At 41.4% G+C, this 15,276-nt stretch overlaps 1 protein-coding gene across 1 annotated transcript in view; it reads left to right on the top strand.

The window, feature by feature from the left end:
- Positions 1 to 5,536: 5,536 nt before the first annotated feature.
- Positions 5,537 to 15,276, top strand: part of SCRN1 (secernin 1) — a 37,387-nt gene continuing 27,647 nt past the window's right edge. Inside the window, exon 1 of the mRNA XM_066319430.1 lies at positions 5,537 to 5,588. The gene's annotated coding sequence lies outside the window, so the exon portion shown is untranslated. The remainder of the gene's footprint in view (positions 5,589 to 15,276) is intronic.

Below are 15,276 nucleotides of genomic sequence, written 5' to 3'. Positions count from 1 at the left end.
TCTGGGGCACCAGTCCTGCTCTGCCAGACCTCTGCTGGCTTTGGACCTTCACACCTTGTTTCCTGAGCAGGCAGCTGTCAGTGGGATGTGTCAGAGCCTCAGGAGAGGCTGAAGTGGCACCAGCCAGGCTCATGCTGTCACACCACTCCTTCACACTAGTAAAGCTACAGGCAGGCTTGTAGAAAACACCATGGCCCTTGGGCTGGCAGGGAATAGATAAGCAGGGGAATATCTCTCAGTACCATCCAGTTTTTCTTGGCTGATATCCACAGCAAATATGGGAAGTTTAAAAACTCCTGGGTAATTTATTATTTGCATTTCTCTGTTAAAATACATACATAAGGAATAACGTGCAAACAGAATGAAACTTACAATACAGTGTAAGCTTTGTAATTTTGTCAGTCTATTAACTACTATCTTCCAGTCGTACCTTGTGGATAAGGCCATTTATGGACTCTTCTATGACAGAGATACTCAGCTGTGAACACTTTAGAAAAAACACATTTTTCCTATCCTTTTGGAAGTACAGGAGCCAAAAGCACTTCTTTTATTTTAGCTAAAAATATTTCTGTTATCAGTTATCTCTTCCTACCTTGCAGCTATCTACCCGTTCCATGAATAAGGGAAATGGCTTAATTTTCCAATTAAGTTGGGAAAAACCTTACAAAAAACCAAAAAAAAACCCCAAAAGAAACCAAAACCAAAACTCTCCAAGTTTCAAGTGTTCTGAAAAATGGAATACTGGAAAATGCTGCAGCAAAAACATCTTTAGCGTAAGAAGGACATGCCACTACTCACAGTCCCCAGCAAATGATGTGTATGGGCGGAGAGAAAAGGTTGCTGACACATGCGTAACTTTCAGGAGTACTCAGCAGACCTGTTGCTGTGCTTACTAACCAGAACCTCCCCTGAATGAGTGCTATTTGCACTGCACCAGATGGCTGGTAATCACATAGGGGAATTTGCTGTCCCTTGTGTTACTGTCCAATCTTTTCTCTAAGTGCTATGATTTAATTTGCAGCAATTCACACACAGATTATTTAGTCATGACACACAACTATAAGACAGGCAACTGCTGCAGGTGTGCAGTCACTTTAATGAATTCCTGTATTACCTGCATAACACCAAAAATGTATTTTGTCTTACGTATGGATGTTCATATTGTTGCAATTTGATGAATAATGCTGAGGAAAAAACCTATGCCTGCATTTTAATATAATTTTAATAAATTCTTACTGTAGCACATTTATTGCAGAAGGAAGTGAGATGCCTTTTGCAGTTCATTGGTCTGCCATAAACAGGCAGCATCAAAAACCATGGAGCATAGATGAAGATGAAACAGGCTCATTGCATAAGAAAGTAATGCTATTGCCTCTGTATTTTCTGCTGCTTTGTTGTCATTTGTGCCTTACCCTTTCAGGATGACAGTCCACCTGCCTGGACTATTTATCATTATGAGTCTTCAACTATTGTCAAGCGCTTTAGCCTCATTGTTACAAGTGGCATTCTAACTCACTAAAAAACCCAATAATAATAAATGTGTCCTGTGATATATTTTAGAGCGACAAAATAAATATCCTGTCCCAGATTTCTGTGACTTTAAATAAGGAAAATGAAATAATGAAAACAAAGCAACAGACTGATGATTTTTTGATAAAACATTACTCCTGCAGTAGGTAACCTTCTTGACTGGGCAATGGAGCAACTTGGTTGTGTGGTTCAGTGCTGTTGTGCCTAACAGGTTTCTGGACACTGAGAGTAACTGCAGCATGCCTGGAGTCCTTGCAGCACTCTGTCCCTGTCACACTGAGTCGTGTTCTGTTCTGTCACTTGTGTAACGGGGATATGAATCACCTTCTGTGGTGCATGAGTAAGAGCTCAGCATCTAAGGCTGCCGTTGTGCCTACAGTCACATTTTATGTACAGCTGCAGCCATTTCCATAGATTAATCTTCAATGGTATAATTGGATAAAGAGGCTGCAGCCAGGATTTTTCCTATCTTTTTCATTTTGAACATTCACAGAGCACAGGAAATGTTATCTTTATTTTACATCATAATCCAGCACCTGCCGTTCCTTTTTCTTTGTTACGGATGGAAGCCACCTTTAGTGTGGAAGAATTACTCTCAATTCTCTGGTCCAATCTTCTGACTATATAAAAATACCCCAAAACACTCAAGTGCCATTCATATTTCTTGATCTTTAAGTTCATTCTATGACATCAGTTCAATTTACTGACCTATGATGTAACTATCATCTAGGGTCTCATAGGCGTTTTTAATGTTACTTACTCTTCTGTATATAAGAAGCTCTTTTCTTTCTGTAACTCATTTAAGCTTAGTGGGATGCCTTCAAGGGTACAGGCTTAGATTGCCTCAGCAATCTAGTACATTTCTTCTGAACAACCCAAGTTCATCTGATTTTTAGGTACTCCAAATCAGTGTTCCACCTGAAAGAATGAGTAAGATGGTGCCCTGAAATGACAAAAATGAATACCAACAAAAAGATTTTCTTGGGTGTACTCCCCTTCCACCAAAGTCTATACTTTTAAGCCTCTTAATATAATTTCAACATTTAGATGGTATTTTCTACTATCTACATTAAGTCAACTTCTCTCCTAAACACAGTTTATTGAGAAAACTATTCCCTTCCATTGTATGCCTGCATGACTGCTGTCTTGAACTTGCAGAGGGAAGTATTTTGGAAATGATGAAACAAAGACTAGTGCTGCCGTGTCTTGATGATTTTGGGGTGCTAGTTCTGCCGAATTGGCTTTGATCTCTGACTAAGGAGGTGGTTAAAGAAAACCAAAAATCCACTGTAACTTAAGTTGTATATTGCAGTGTTTGCCTTTTGTTCTCTTCCTTTCACATATAAAACATGGAACAAAGATTCTTTGAAATTCTCTTTTCTAAATAGGTGTCCTTCTTGCTCTTCTTCTTTGATTTTGCATCCCATTGGGAACCCACTTTTTTACAGGAGAAAAAAAAAACACTTATAAAATTATGCAGTTATATTTTTTAAAGAGGAAATAATCAATAGATAAGCATTGTGGCATTGTCCTAACTATTTTAATTTTGTATTTTCTGCTTACACAGCCATCTCCATTCAAAGACTTCAAAGATGCAGCTGTGAGTAAATGCTCTCCCCATTTTTTGTGTGAGGTAATTTAATTACTGCAAGGCTACAAGATTTATCCAAAGCCAAGCAGCAAGCTTATGGCAGAACAACATACACCCCAGGCTCTCTCGATTCCCAGTACTGTGCTCTAACCACTCATCCTTGCTGCTTTACACAGTTCATGACAGCTTACACAGAAAGGAAGCATCAAGGGTTTCTGTGTTGACAGTATGTAATCATTCTGTAGACAGTCTAATAATTCTTAGGTAGATTATACTCAGCCATAATCATCTCCAGTGTAATTAGAGAAAAGACTTAGTCATCTAAGTGAGCATAATATAGGTAATATAAATGGTGTGTTATAGGATATAATCTAAACCCATTTCTAAATTGCACCTGCTCTTTTCATCAGCTGTCTCTCTGATTCTAAGAAGCAAGCTGCCTGTGACGCAGTTCATCCTTGATGTAACTCCCGAGCAAGGAATTTGGGTTGTTATGTTCAACTAAACTTGTTACAATTAAATTGGTATAAAGTTGTCAGCTTTTCATCGACACAGATCACCTTTCAATTATGTATCTTAAGCAGGAGATATACAGTGTTTTCCTGTTGTAAAACACATGGAAATGTAATTCTGAAGACAGCAAAACTGATAGCAGAGGAAAACAAAGGTCGTGCTTGAAATATATAATGGAAACCCTCAGAGTATGAAGGGCTCCATATTGCTAATGATGAGTCCTGCTTTTTAATCAAAAGCCTAAGTAGTCCCTATTCAGGCTAGTGACATACCCCAGAAAGGTGCAATGCCACAGTATTTCACATTCACTGAGACTGGGAACAGCAAACTATTTTCTGTCTTACTTATATAACAAACTGCAACTCTTGGTCTGCATTTAAGTTTCAAAGCTTATCCGCAATTTCTGAACAGACACAGACCGTGGCGCTGTTTGTGGTGATGAGAGGAAATTCTTTTTGGAGCAGATAGTTGCAAAATTTTTATGTCTATGTTTTCTTCTGAATGTGGGTCCCATCTCCAGATTCTGTCTGGCTTTATGTTTTCGCTTTAGCCAGGTTACTAAACCAGATTTTCTGATCTAACAGGCAGTGTGATATTTAAGTGGTACTGCTGTACCAGCCTAACATACTTGCTTCTTTCTGCTCTCATGGTGAAATACTCTAGTTTGTAATGCTCTTTAATATCTCTACTGGCTCGTCCTTGCCTCTCTGACCTTTTCCCCTGCTTCTTTTTAACCTTCCTATCTTCCCATCAAACATACTTGGCAGTCTCCTCTGCACATTAAATGTTTTGTTTAAGGTAGGAATTGGTGGAATGTGCAGCAAAGTTCTTCTTCTCCTTGAAGACAGAGATAGATAAAGGTGCTGCCTTATACCAGCACCATGTAACCATATATGTTAGACCATATTTAGCAGTTTAATCATTTATGCAGGGACCTGCATGATTACACTTAGCAGTTAAACTCTGTATGGAGGCACAGGTTGTGTGCTGAGGATGGAGCAGAGGACAGCCTGATTTGGGGACGTTTGGCAAAGAGAACAAGCCATCTGCTCCACATGCCATGGCTGAGGGATGCTGTGCTGTGAATGTGGCCTCAGAGGGACAGTGGGTACTGCTTTGCTTTGGGCCTGCTGGTGCTGCTGCATCCAAAGAGCTGAGAGGTCCCTGGAGGGTCAGCTGCTGGAGGAGCAGCAGCTCACTGTGACACTTCACATGCAGCAGCAGGGAATTCTGCAGTCATGAACCACAGAATCACAAAATTAAGTAGGTTGGAAAAGATCTCCAAGATCATCGAGCCCAACATTTGACTGATCACCTTATCAGCTAGACCATGGCACTAAATACTAGCCCAGCTGTTTCTTGAATACTTCCAGGGATGGTGACTTCACCATCTCCCTGGGCAACCCATTCCAATGCTTAACAACCTCTTCCTTGAGGTAACAACACTTCTCCTGATGAGGTCGTCTCCTCAGCTTTGCAGACTTTGGAGAACTCTTATGCAGTGGTTTGACTCGTTAATTAGGTAGAAGCCATATTTTAAAACACTCGCTTCACTTCCTATCCTTACCCTCTGTGAGAGACAGAGGAAATCAAGTTAGCCGTAAGACTAAAACTGAATAAAAAAAGCCTCTTCCCTTCCGACACGCTCTCGGTCCTCGAGACGGGCTAAGGGATAACACGCCGGATGCTGATGGCTCTCCGCAGCATCACTGAACGGGTCAGGCGCGAAGGGACCACAGCGGGGCATCCGGTCCGGGGTCATCCCAAGCACGGGCCCGTGCAGACGGCTCCCGAGCATCTCCCGCGCGGGAGCGGCCGCAGCACGCTCGGGGCCGCGCCCTCCGCGCCGCCGGCCCGGCCTCCCGCGCGCGGCGTGCGGCGGCTGCGCGCGCAGGGGGCGGGGCCGGGGCGCCGCGGGGCCGAGCGGAGCGGGAGGAGCGGGAGCGGCGCTCAGGTAACGGGAGCGGTGCCGGCAACGCCGCGGGGCAGGGCGGCAGCTCCCCATCTCCTCCCCATGCCCTCCCCATGCCCTCCCCGTCACCTCCCCGTCCCCTTCCTTCTGGGAGCGGCGCGGCCGGGCCGCTGTGTTACTTCCCGGCGCGGGGAAAGTGTCGGGCTCTGCGGGCAGCGACCCTCCCGGCGGGGCTCGCCCCGGAGCGCCGGGCGGCGGCGGTGCACAGGGAGGGAAGCAGGGAGCGGCGAGGCAAGGAGCGATGTAGGGAGGCAAAGGAGGAGGGAGCCGTGGGGGATGGCGCGGGAGGATGGCGCAGAGCCGCTCTCCCGGAGTCGGTGCGGGCGATGTCCCCGGCGGCTCCGCGCACCTGCTCCCGCGCCGCCGGGCGGGCGCTGCGGGCATCCCGCCGGGGCTGCGGGAGGGCTCCGCGCTGGGGGAGGACTCAGTGCCGGGAGCTGCCATCAGCAGATGCTGTCCTCGGCTGTCCTTTGCCTTCTCGTTTGAAGCAAGGCTCTCCGGCCTCTCGTCTTCGCTGCACTCTCTAGTCGCTGCTGGTTTCCCTTCTGCTCTTTAATGACTCGGCGAGGGTTGTTTCCCCCCAGTCTTTTTCTTGAAGGTGCCTTTTCATATGGTCACCTTGAAACCTAGATGCCTTCATGTTCCTTTCTGAGCGTGCTGTTACGCTCGGGTGGGTATGTGCTGGTTTCAGTCACTGATGAGCAGATACACCTTTCTGCAGCAGCCTACAAAACTGACATCTCTAATTGTGCTACTCTAATAATGCTGCAGGCTAGGATTAATTTGCCTTAAAAATTCTCCAGTGCTGATAGTTAAAGGGGAAATAAACCATATTAAACCAGATTCTCAAACAGAAGACAGCTTAGGGCCTTGATACTATGAATGCATATGCTTGTAAATCCATCCCTATGAAAAAGTGTCACACAACTGAGAAAAGCCATCCATACCTGTAAGACATGAGACTTTAATAAACCCAGAGAAATGATCGTGCTGCAGTAAACTTGGTAAATTTTGTGATGCAAACTACGTGTCTATGCTGACTAGTTTAAAAGATAATAAATACATGAACTTGTGAGAAGTGGAGTGACTTGGCTCATTTGGTTATAGGCTACTAGAGTTTCAGCTATTGCTCTAAAAGCTGTTTTAGAATTAGTGGCTTAAGGCACCTCCAAAGATGCTGTTTTGTTCATAATATGCGCTCTTAATCTTCAAGGCAGGCAAAACAAAATCTTGAAAACCCTCTAATCATATTCTACTTAGGAAGTAGAACACAGAACTTTCAGCTTTTTGAGGTGAAGCAGCACTGATATTAACTTAAATAATTTATAATGCTGTGGACTTTTGCAAGTAGCTTATGTCCCAGAGCTTACATAAACAGTCTAAAAAGGCAGGTGGTGTTTTGAGGTAAATGTGGCAGATGAAAATCCTTTGTTGGTATCAGCCAGTCTTGTCCTTCCCAGAAAAGTATTTTTGATGCTTGGAGCTTGAGATATTTTAAAGGTCTCTTCCAGTTTTGGAAGACATTTGTAATTTTTTGTTGATTTTTTTTTTTTTTCTGGTAAAGTACGGCATAATTTAAGCTCCATTTATTTACTTGTGCCAAGTTTGGTATCTTTGGTAAAGGCTGCTGAATTTGGCTTTCCCCTCTCTCCTTCAGAAGTCATCAACTGCGGATGCTTTACACAGCTTCCATGTTGGAAAGTTTGCTAGGTGTTCAAAGCTTCTAGTAAGAATTTAATTATTATGAACTTGAAGAGTTGTGGAGATGGACATTGTCCCCACAGTGTATTTTTCTCTTTACTGTAAATTCAGCAGATTGAGAAACAATTGCTACCCAGACCTTCCTCTCTGTGGAGTCCACAAATACCTGGTTTCTGACAAGGTGCTGTGTTACACTCTAACATTTGCGGACTCTTGTGGGTAGCGTTACGACATTTTCTGTTTTTTAAGGCATATTTAAAACTTAAATAAAAAAACTTAAAGGGAGACTTCCAGCCAGCTACTTTGATGCTTTTTATTTTGCTCCTTGTTAACGTAGCAGTGTTGCTAATTTGAAATGATGAGCAGTCAGTGTGCATTAGCCAGCTGTGTGAGGAGGTGGACAGTCTCCCTTGTGCGGGGACGCAGACCCGGCTGAACCGCAAAACGCGATTGTGCCGCCTCTTCACAAAAAGCAAAAGCTGCACGGCCAAGAGTTGTGCAGCAGTTTGCAACTTCTCATTACGCACTTGGGTGTTGTACAAAGATGCTTTAGATGCCAGCAGCCCCTAACAAGAGACTCTGCCCCAGTGACAGAAGCGAGAAAGCAGGTGCTTCTCTACAAAATGGAGAGTGTTACAAATATGACCTTAAAATGCCGGCTGGGATAAGAGCCACAAAAGGGATAGAGTTCTGTGACTGCTTGGAGACTTAATTAAGAGCACTGACACCCACTCAGTGAAAAGTCTGTATAAATAGTGGATTTTCCCTGTATGTGCAGCCTGTGATGGAAATGAGTCTGAAATCTGTTGTCTTCTGGATGGCTGACCCTGATTTGTTTTTGAATAGAACTATGTTTTCATTAACATAATTCAGATTACGTGGGGCAAAAAATAAGGTCCTGTCTTATTTTGAAAGATGCCTGCTTTGAAAGCAAGGACATACTTTGGACAAGGGTGTATTACAGAATCAAAATAGAACTGGTTTGTCAAGGGATTGTAAACTTTTATTAACAGCTGAAATCTCACCATTTGTTAGGACTTAAAGTGCTGAAGAGTTTTAGAATGCTCATTTGATGACCACTACCTGATTTTTTTTTTTTTTTAAGACAGTCTAAAGCAATCTGGCAGCTGTTGCCAGGAATATTCCAAACTTTCCCACATACAGCAAGAGAAATATTTTCAATTCCTTCCAGGCCTATTATGCGTTTGTTCAGTTAAATGACTGAAGGGAGCATACAGCTTAGTAAAGCTTTGAAGTGCAACTTGATTTTATGCCTGTGTAGGGAATTGCTATTTCTCATAATTCAAAAATAAAAGTAAATTTACTGGAGAAAAAGTCTATCCCAAATGCCTGACTCAAAGGCTGAGATGTTGCCCATTTTGAGTAAATTCATGAGAAATTTTCCGCATGTAGTTAATGTAAAAAACCAAACCAAAACAAAAAAAGTGTGGAGCATGGCTTGCTAAATTTCAGCTGCTGATTAAACTCCTCTTGGATATCTTGTCAGGCACAGCTTGGAGGGACAGAAACAATGTCGCACCTGCAAGTGGTAAATTTGTGTCATCATCCATTGATAGTTAGGAAAGAGTCAAACAATTTGACTTAGGTCTGATAATGAAATTTCCAAACCATATTGACACAGGGATCCGGCATGGCTTTGTGCTTTATATTCAGGAACAATCTCTGCTTTCTAATTTCTTAATACATGCAACCTTCCTCTGTTCTGATAAGCCATGCATTAAAACTCTCCAAATTTTCAACTTAAAAAAAAAATAACCTTTTAGTGTTTCCTTAGATGGGAACAATATTATTATTGTGCCTTTCAGTTTGCTGTCTTTGTTCTGTGCCTCCAGCTGAATGAATTTTGCTTTTCATTTCTGTTTTTGGAAGCACTGCTTTTCTTCAGGGTGCAGAGATCACATGTCTCTGTGCTGGGCTTGATTTGTAAATGGAAATACAAGCTTGTCTCAGGCACTAGAAACATCTTAGTTTGAAAGTTAAAATAGAGGTTGAAAACCAATAACTAAGCCCTGGAAGTTTTCACAATTGTAACTGACCTTTCTTTTGCCACTCCATCAAAAATATGGAAGAGTTGAGAATAAATGATGCATGGCTCATTCCATATGTTCTTCCTTTCCTAATGAGACAGCCTTGATCCAAATCTGAGGACCCTTGTTCATATACTGCCTCTCTGTTTTTGATTTTAAATGTTTCTTGCAGATTAGATCACTCTTTCTGGTTGCAATGAAAACAGGTTTATTGAAATCTTTAAATGTTACTGAAATAGTTCAGCACTATTAGCACAGCTGGGTTTCTGTTTTATAAATGCACAAAATATAGTGAGGAATTGTCATCCTTTAATACACAAAACCTCATTATATCTCTTCATAAAAGGTTTAATGTGCTCTCTGGACCTTAAAAGCAGCTCAAATCTCTTTTGTAAGATAAATATTAAAGAAAATGCTGTCACTACCAGAATGTGGTCCAAACTTAGCAGCAAGGAGTTCAGCAGCCTCTGTAATTCTGCTACCTAAAGCACCTGTTAAAGACTAGCTTTAATTTGAAGAAACCAAAGAAGTGAAGGTAGAAAGAGCAGGCTATATGATCAATAAAACTGGTGTTTTGGCCAAACTACTGATCAATAAAACTGATGTTCTGGAGGTCTGAGATGAAACCCTAGTGTTAACACTACCACCCTTTTTCTTTTTGTGGACACCTGTGCTGTCTTGAAAGCATTAGGTTGATTATTACCAGCATTAATAATGAGTTCTCTAGGGCAGTCACAGGTGTGCTTGAAAAATTGGGAATTTGGAGAGGTTTAGTCTTCATCCTGTACAACACTTTGATCATGTCTGAGCTTCAGAGAGCTTGACAGTTATACCAACAAAGCTCTTGGAGACAGACACAGAAAATGTTTGACAGATGAGTCTGTGTGGTGTGTTCACCTCACTAAGGGGACTGAAAGCAAGGTGTGTTGTTCCTCCCTCTGTCCATGCTTGCCACCAGAGCTGTGCTGAGTGATGAACACAGCAATTATGCTGCGAGGTGAAGGTTTGGCTTGATCAAGCTGAAGTTTTGCCAGCTTCTGAGTCAAATCAATGTAAGGCGAGTTTTACAGCTGAATGCTGCTCATCACAGCACGAGGTGAATGCTCTTGTGGTGTCAGTGCTGGCTGCTTGGTCTCGCTGAAGCTTAACATCCTTCATATCTGCTTGAGCCTTGCTTCAGTTTGTTGTGAAGAGGATCTGTGTTGGTGGCAGCTGACTTCTCACATAGCACCTTTTTCTTTATACATGACCATGACTAGATATTATTACCTTTTTGAGCAAGAGACCATATTGTGTAGAAAACAACTTCTGTGTGGTGTGTGAGGGGCAGAACTGTTTGTAGACGTACATCACTTAAAATGTCTTAAATGGTGTCTTGCTGGGAAAGGACTTGCTCTACACAGGAATAGCTCCTGGTATAAATCCCAATTGAGATTAACAATAACTACTAATTAACATTTCAGAAACTTGTATTAAACCCAAAGGGGTTTTATATGTCATGTTAGCAGCGTCTCTAGCTTTTCCTGAGAAAAAGTTGCAGGACATTACGTGAGCAGCATTTAAAAGAAGTGTGAAGAGCAAATATTGGTTTAGTTCAATAAACATGAGTTAAATTTCAAGACAGACCCTTACTTTCACCATTTTTTTTCTCACACCAATCCTTTTTCTCTCCCACTGCTTCCTAGTGAGTGCTGCACTTTCATTATAAACCTATTGTTTTGTTTTTCAGTTGACAGTAAGACAGAGAAAAGAGCAAATCCAGTTGTACTGTTATAAGTTTTGGGATTACTTGAGCAATAACTTGTTATAAGAGCTTCAAAATCATAATAGTTCAAAAAACTATTTTGTTTAATAAATGTTTCTTTTTGGTAATTTTTTTCATAATAAGGCAGCAACTGAAAGCTAATGTTGGTGAGCCAGTTTTCATATAATTTGTAGCTTTGTAGAACTAGTAATTATTTGTCAGGTTATTTTGGCAAACTAAGAAAATTAGTTGACTTTAAAAGTCAACATCTATTTGATGTGAGATGATAAAGTTATTTTTCTGAGAAGCAATTTTATTGTAGCAGTCAGATTCTTGAGCTTTATTAAAGATTATTGCAGTACCAAATTACAGCTTTCAGAGAAAGCACAGAGAAACACAGCATTATTCTGGAAAAATAACAGAATAAAAGCCCAAAGAATCTAGAGTGAGTTACTGTGAAGATTTTCCTTTCTTTAGTTTGGACTCTGTCTTGCTAAGCTGACAGTGCTTTGTTGTGGATGCATAGCTATTTCAGTTTTCTTGGGCTGAGGGAAGGAAGGCTCCAAAGCACACTGAATTATTTATGCCTCTCTATTTTCTTAAGAGCATGGCTTCAGCCTCTGACACTCATGTTCATGAAGTGGAGGATGGGATACTGCAATCTCTATTTCATGTGTTAATCTTTTTTCCAGCATTATTTGTCTGCTCATTTATTTTTTAAGTCAAAAATGACATCTAAATGAAGTTTCCATTAGATGGTCACAACCTGTATGTACGGATTCAATAGCAATTTTATTCTGCGTTGAGAACTTTAAATTTCTGGTTGTGGGTAGCCATTTAATAGTATAAGTTGTCCTAATTGGAATTTGTGAGCTTTTTTAATATATGTCAGCATTTGTAAGATCCTCATGCTGTGAAATGGAAAATAATCCAGAGTAAAATGTTTTAGGTTTTGATATTTTCAACCTGGAAATTGGTGTTTTATGTTTATCGACATTTATGGGTTAGTTTCCTTAGATTTATGGTGCCAGGCAATAACACACCATGCTCACCCTATCTCAGGAGCACAGCGATGTTCAGACATGTTTATAAAGCCCTGATAATTGTTGTACCTGTTGTTTCCCATTGTGATATTTGGAGCCAGACATTTGTCCAGGGGAGAGTAATGAAGCTGTGAAGAGTCAGTCCTGTGACTGCAGCTGAGGGAGCTGGGGGTGTTCAGCCTGGAGAAAAGGAGGCTCAGGAGAGACTTTATTGGTCTCTAGAACAGCCTGGAAAGAGGCTGAACCCAGGTAGGGATCAGCCTGTTCTCCAGACAACCAGTGACAGGGCAAGAGGACACGGTCTAGAGCTGCACCAGAGGAGGTTCAGTTTGGACATCAGGAGGAATTTCTTCACTGAAAAGCTTGTTAAGCGTTGGAACAGGCTGCCCAGGGATGTGATGGAGTCACTGTTGCCTCAAGTTTGCCTGTTTTTTACTGTTAGCATTTGTTCTCACGCAGCTTCAAGTAAACTATGTATATTTTTAGAATTTATCTATTGTTTACATAGTTCTCCTCTGGGAGGAGAAAGATGATTGATGGTGATGTTCACCAACGAGGTCGAAGAGGTGGCTACCTGTGTAGCCAATCTTTGGCCTGCTTGTAAAACCGTATATATATGGAGTCAGAGAAATAAAGTAGAAGCTTTCCTGCTTGACCTCCTGCTGCCTGCTTTGTTCTTTCATGTCCCTAACAGTGACAACTCACCATCCCTGGAGGTGTTTAAGAAACACCTGGATATGGCATTTAGTGCTGTGATTTAGTTTATGTGGTGGTGTTTGCTCAAAGGTTGGACTCGATGGAGAGATTTTCCAACCGTTTTGATTCTATGATGGCCCAATGGTTGTTACTCCTTTCTTTCTGCATTAAAATACTGATGAACTCAGTACTGTCTGTTTTACCACTGACAGTAGTGGTGATATATTCATGCAATTAATTTGGCTTGTCAGGTGTTAAATGGGACTTATCACAATGAGAAAAGATCTTAATAAAGGAACTTGTTAAGTAAGTCGTCTTTGTAGTGTCAGAACACAGGAGACCGGAAAAAAATATGACCAGGTGGGATATTGCATCTCTGCTGTAGCATGTTTTTGTCAAATAAAAAGATAGCAAGTGAAGTATATTAGCTTGTGGCTGCTGCTCAGAACTCTTTTTTTCAACCTTTGTGCCTGCAGTGATTTGAGGTCAACCAAGCATGATGCCTGTTAACTCTCTGCAACTGCAGCAGTTATTATAGAGCGGCATAGCATGAGGTACAGCTCTGTTTATTTCCAGGGCTCCCATATGCAGAGTGATGGTGGATATAGCCTATATGGTCTGTACAGTCCCCGTTTCTCTGAACTTGCAGTGGCTAACTATGACTGTAATGGCTTGCACTCGAAACATATGGTATAATTTTATCTCTGTCTACACCAGAATGTAGGTCTGAGGTATGGTCTGCTGAGAAAATCAGGCCAGTATGCTTAACATGCTCTGTGGTAAGGAACTGTGTGAATGGGCACAAGCTGTTCTTTGGGGTCTATTTGTAGTCACTCCCTGTGTTTTCTAAGGTTTTCAGGATCACCTTTCACTGGAGGAGCGAACTGTGAAAAAATGTGTAGGAATTATAACAGTAGGTGGTTTTATAAGTCAGGCTGATTTATCAGAGATACTATGAAGGAGTGTTCTTTTCCTCCTGTGGGTGAAAGATGTTCGTCGGTACCAAGCTGTGTGAGAGGTGGCAAATGAGCATGAGGACAACCTGAAGCTGAATAAGGAAAAGGATATGAAATAGGCTAGAAATGGCCTGCCAAGGTAGGTGGCTGCTAACAGACTGTTTTAAGTATGTGATGGAGGAAGATAAAGTACAGTGGAGTTCTGAACAAATAGAGGTTGTGGTTATATCTGAGAAATAGCCATCCTTGTCATATTCGAAGTGAACCCAATGAGGTTTTCATATTCAAAATGAACCAAATGAAGTTATCATATTCAAAATGAACCAAGTGAGGTTCAGGGGAAAAGTGCTGCCTAGCAAACTGAGTAGATTTAAACTGCTAGATGGCTTCCTTCTCTAAAATGTAGTCTGAGATCCTAGTGCAAACTCCTCACTTGGCAGTCATGTTTTCAGGATAAGGTTAAAACATTTGACATAGTGTTTGACTGGTATATACTTGCCTGTGTGAAATAACCTGTGTTGAAATGACCTCTAGTTACTGGGTAGCTTGCTCTTATGAAATATACTGTGTGTTGAAGGGAACTCTAGTTATAGAGCAGCTTACTCATACTTTAGTGTTACCAAAATGGCAATTTGTTTTAGGTTCAGTAACTGTTGGTATATTTAAGGGGAAAAAAACCAAATCTCATGCATACAGTTGAGACTGTTTATTTCAGGGAGGTTTCAGAATTCTAAAGGACATTAAATACCTACAAGCTTTTAATTCTTTTCCCTATTACTCAGACTGTAGATATGTAAATGTCTGCCTTGCATACCTTCATATATGTTCAGTAAAAGAGTGCTAAAACATTTTCCCTCTTTTTAAGCCTGTGTGCCAATATGTTTAGGTATTAAGTTAATGAAAATTAGTATTGTATATAATTTTCATCTTTCTTTCTAGGCTCTTTGATGCCTAATGTTTTTCAGCTGTGCCATGTATTTCAAATAAATCTTAGTGTTTAGAATAAAGGAAATACTATTTTTCCATAGTGAGATCCTCAGTAAGTTTGCAAGTTATTCAAGATTTTGGCTCATCTAGCAATGTATCAGAAGACAAATTTGGCACACTAAATGATGGGTTACCTGAAGGCAGATGGGAACTCTCAGAGTGCTGGAAAGCAGTTCCATTGACATCACCAAAACAGTCATCCACAGGCGTAATGCAAGAATAATTCATAGCAAAGTACTGATTGGTTTCATTGGTCATGAGGTTTGGGCAATCCTCTACATACACCGAGTTCCAGTTAAACCACAAAATCCTTTGGTGACTCTTAGGCATCAGTGGAACTGATGTGGGGGTTTTTATTGTGTCGATGTGCAAGACACTCATGTAGAACCATCCCAGATTTAGAGGCACAATAGGCAAGTCTGCAGCCCAGTGTCCTCTGACAGATGTGTTTTATCAGCTGAAGTAATTCCAGCTCAGAGTGGCTTGTCCTTTCCC

Source organism: Sylvia atricapilla, chromosome 1, assembly GCF_009819655.1.
Source record: "Sylvia atricapilla isolate bSylAtr1 chromosome 1, bSylAtr1.pri, whole genome shotgun sequence".
Taxonomy (NCBI): domain Eukaryota; kingdom Metazoa; phylum Chordata; class Aves; order Passeriformes; family Sylviidae; genus Sylvia; species Sylvia atricapilla.
The sequence above is the reverse complement of the archived record's forward strand: the minus strand, read 5'-3'. Positions and strand labels throughout refer to the sequence as shown.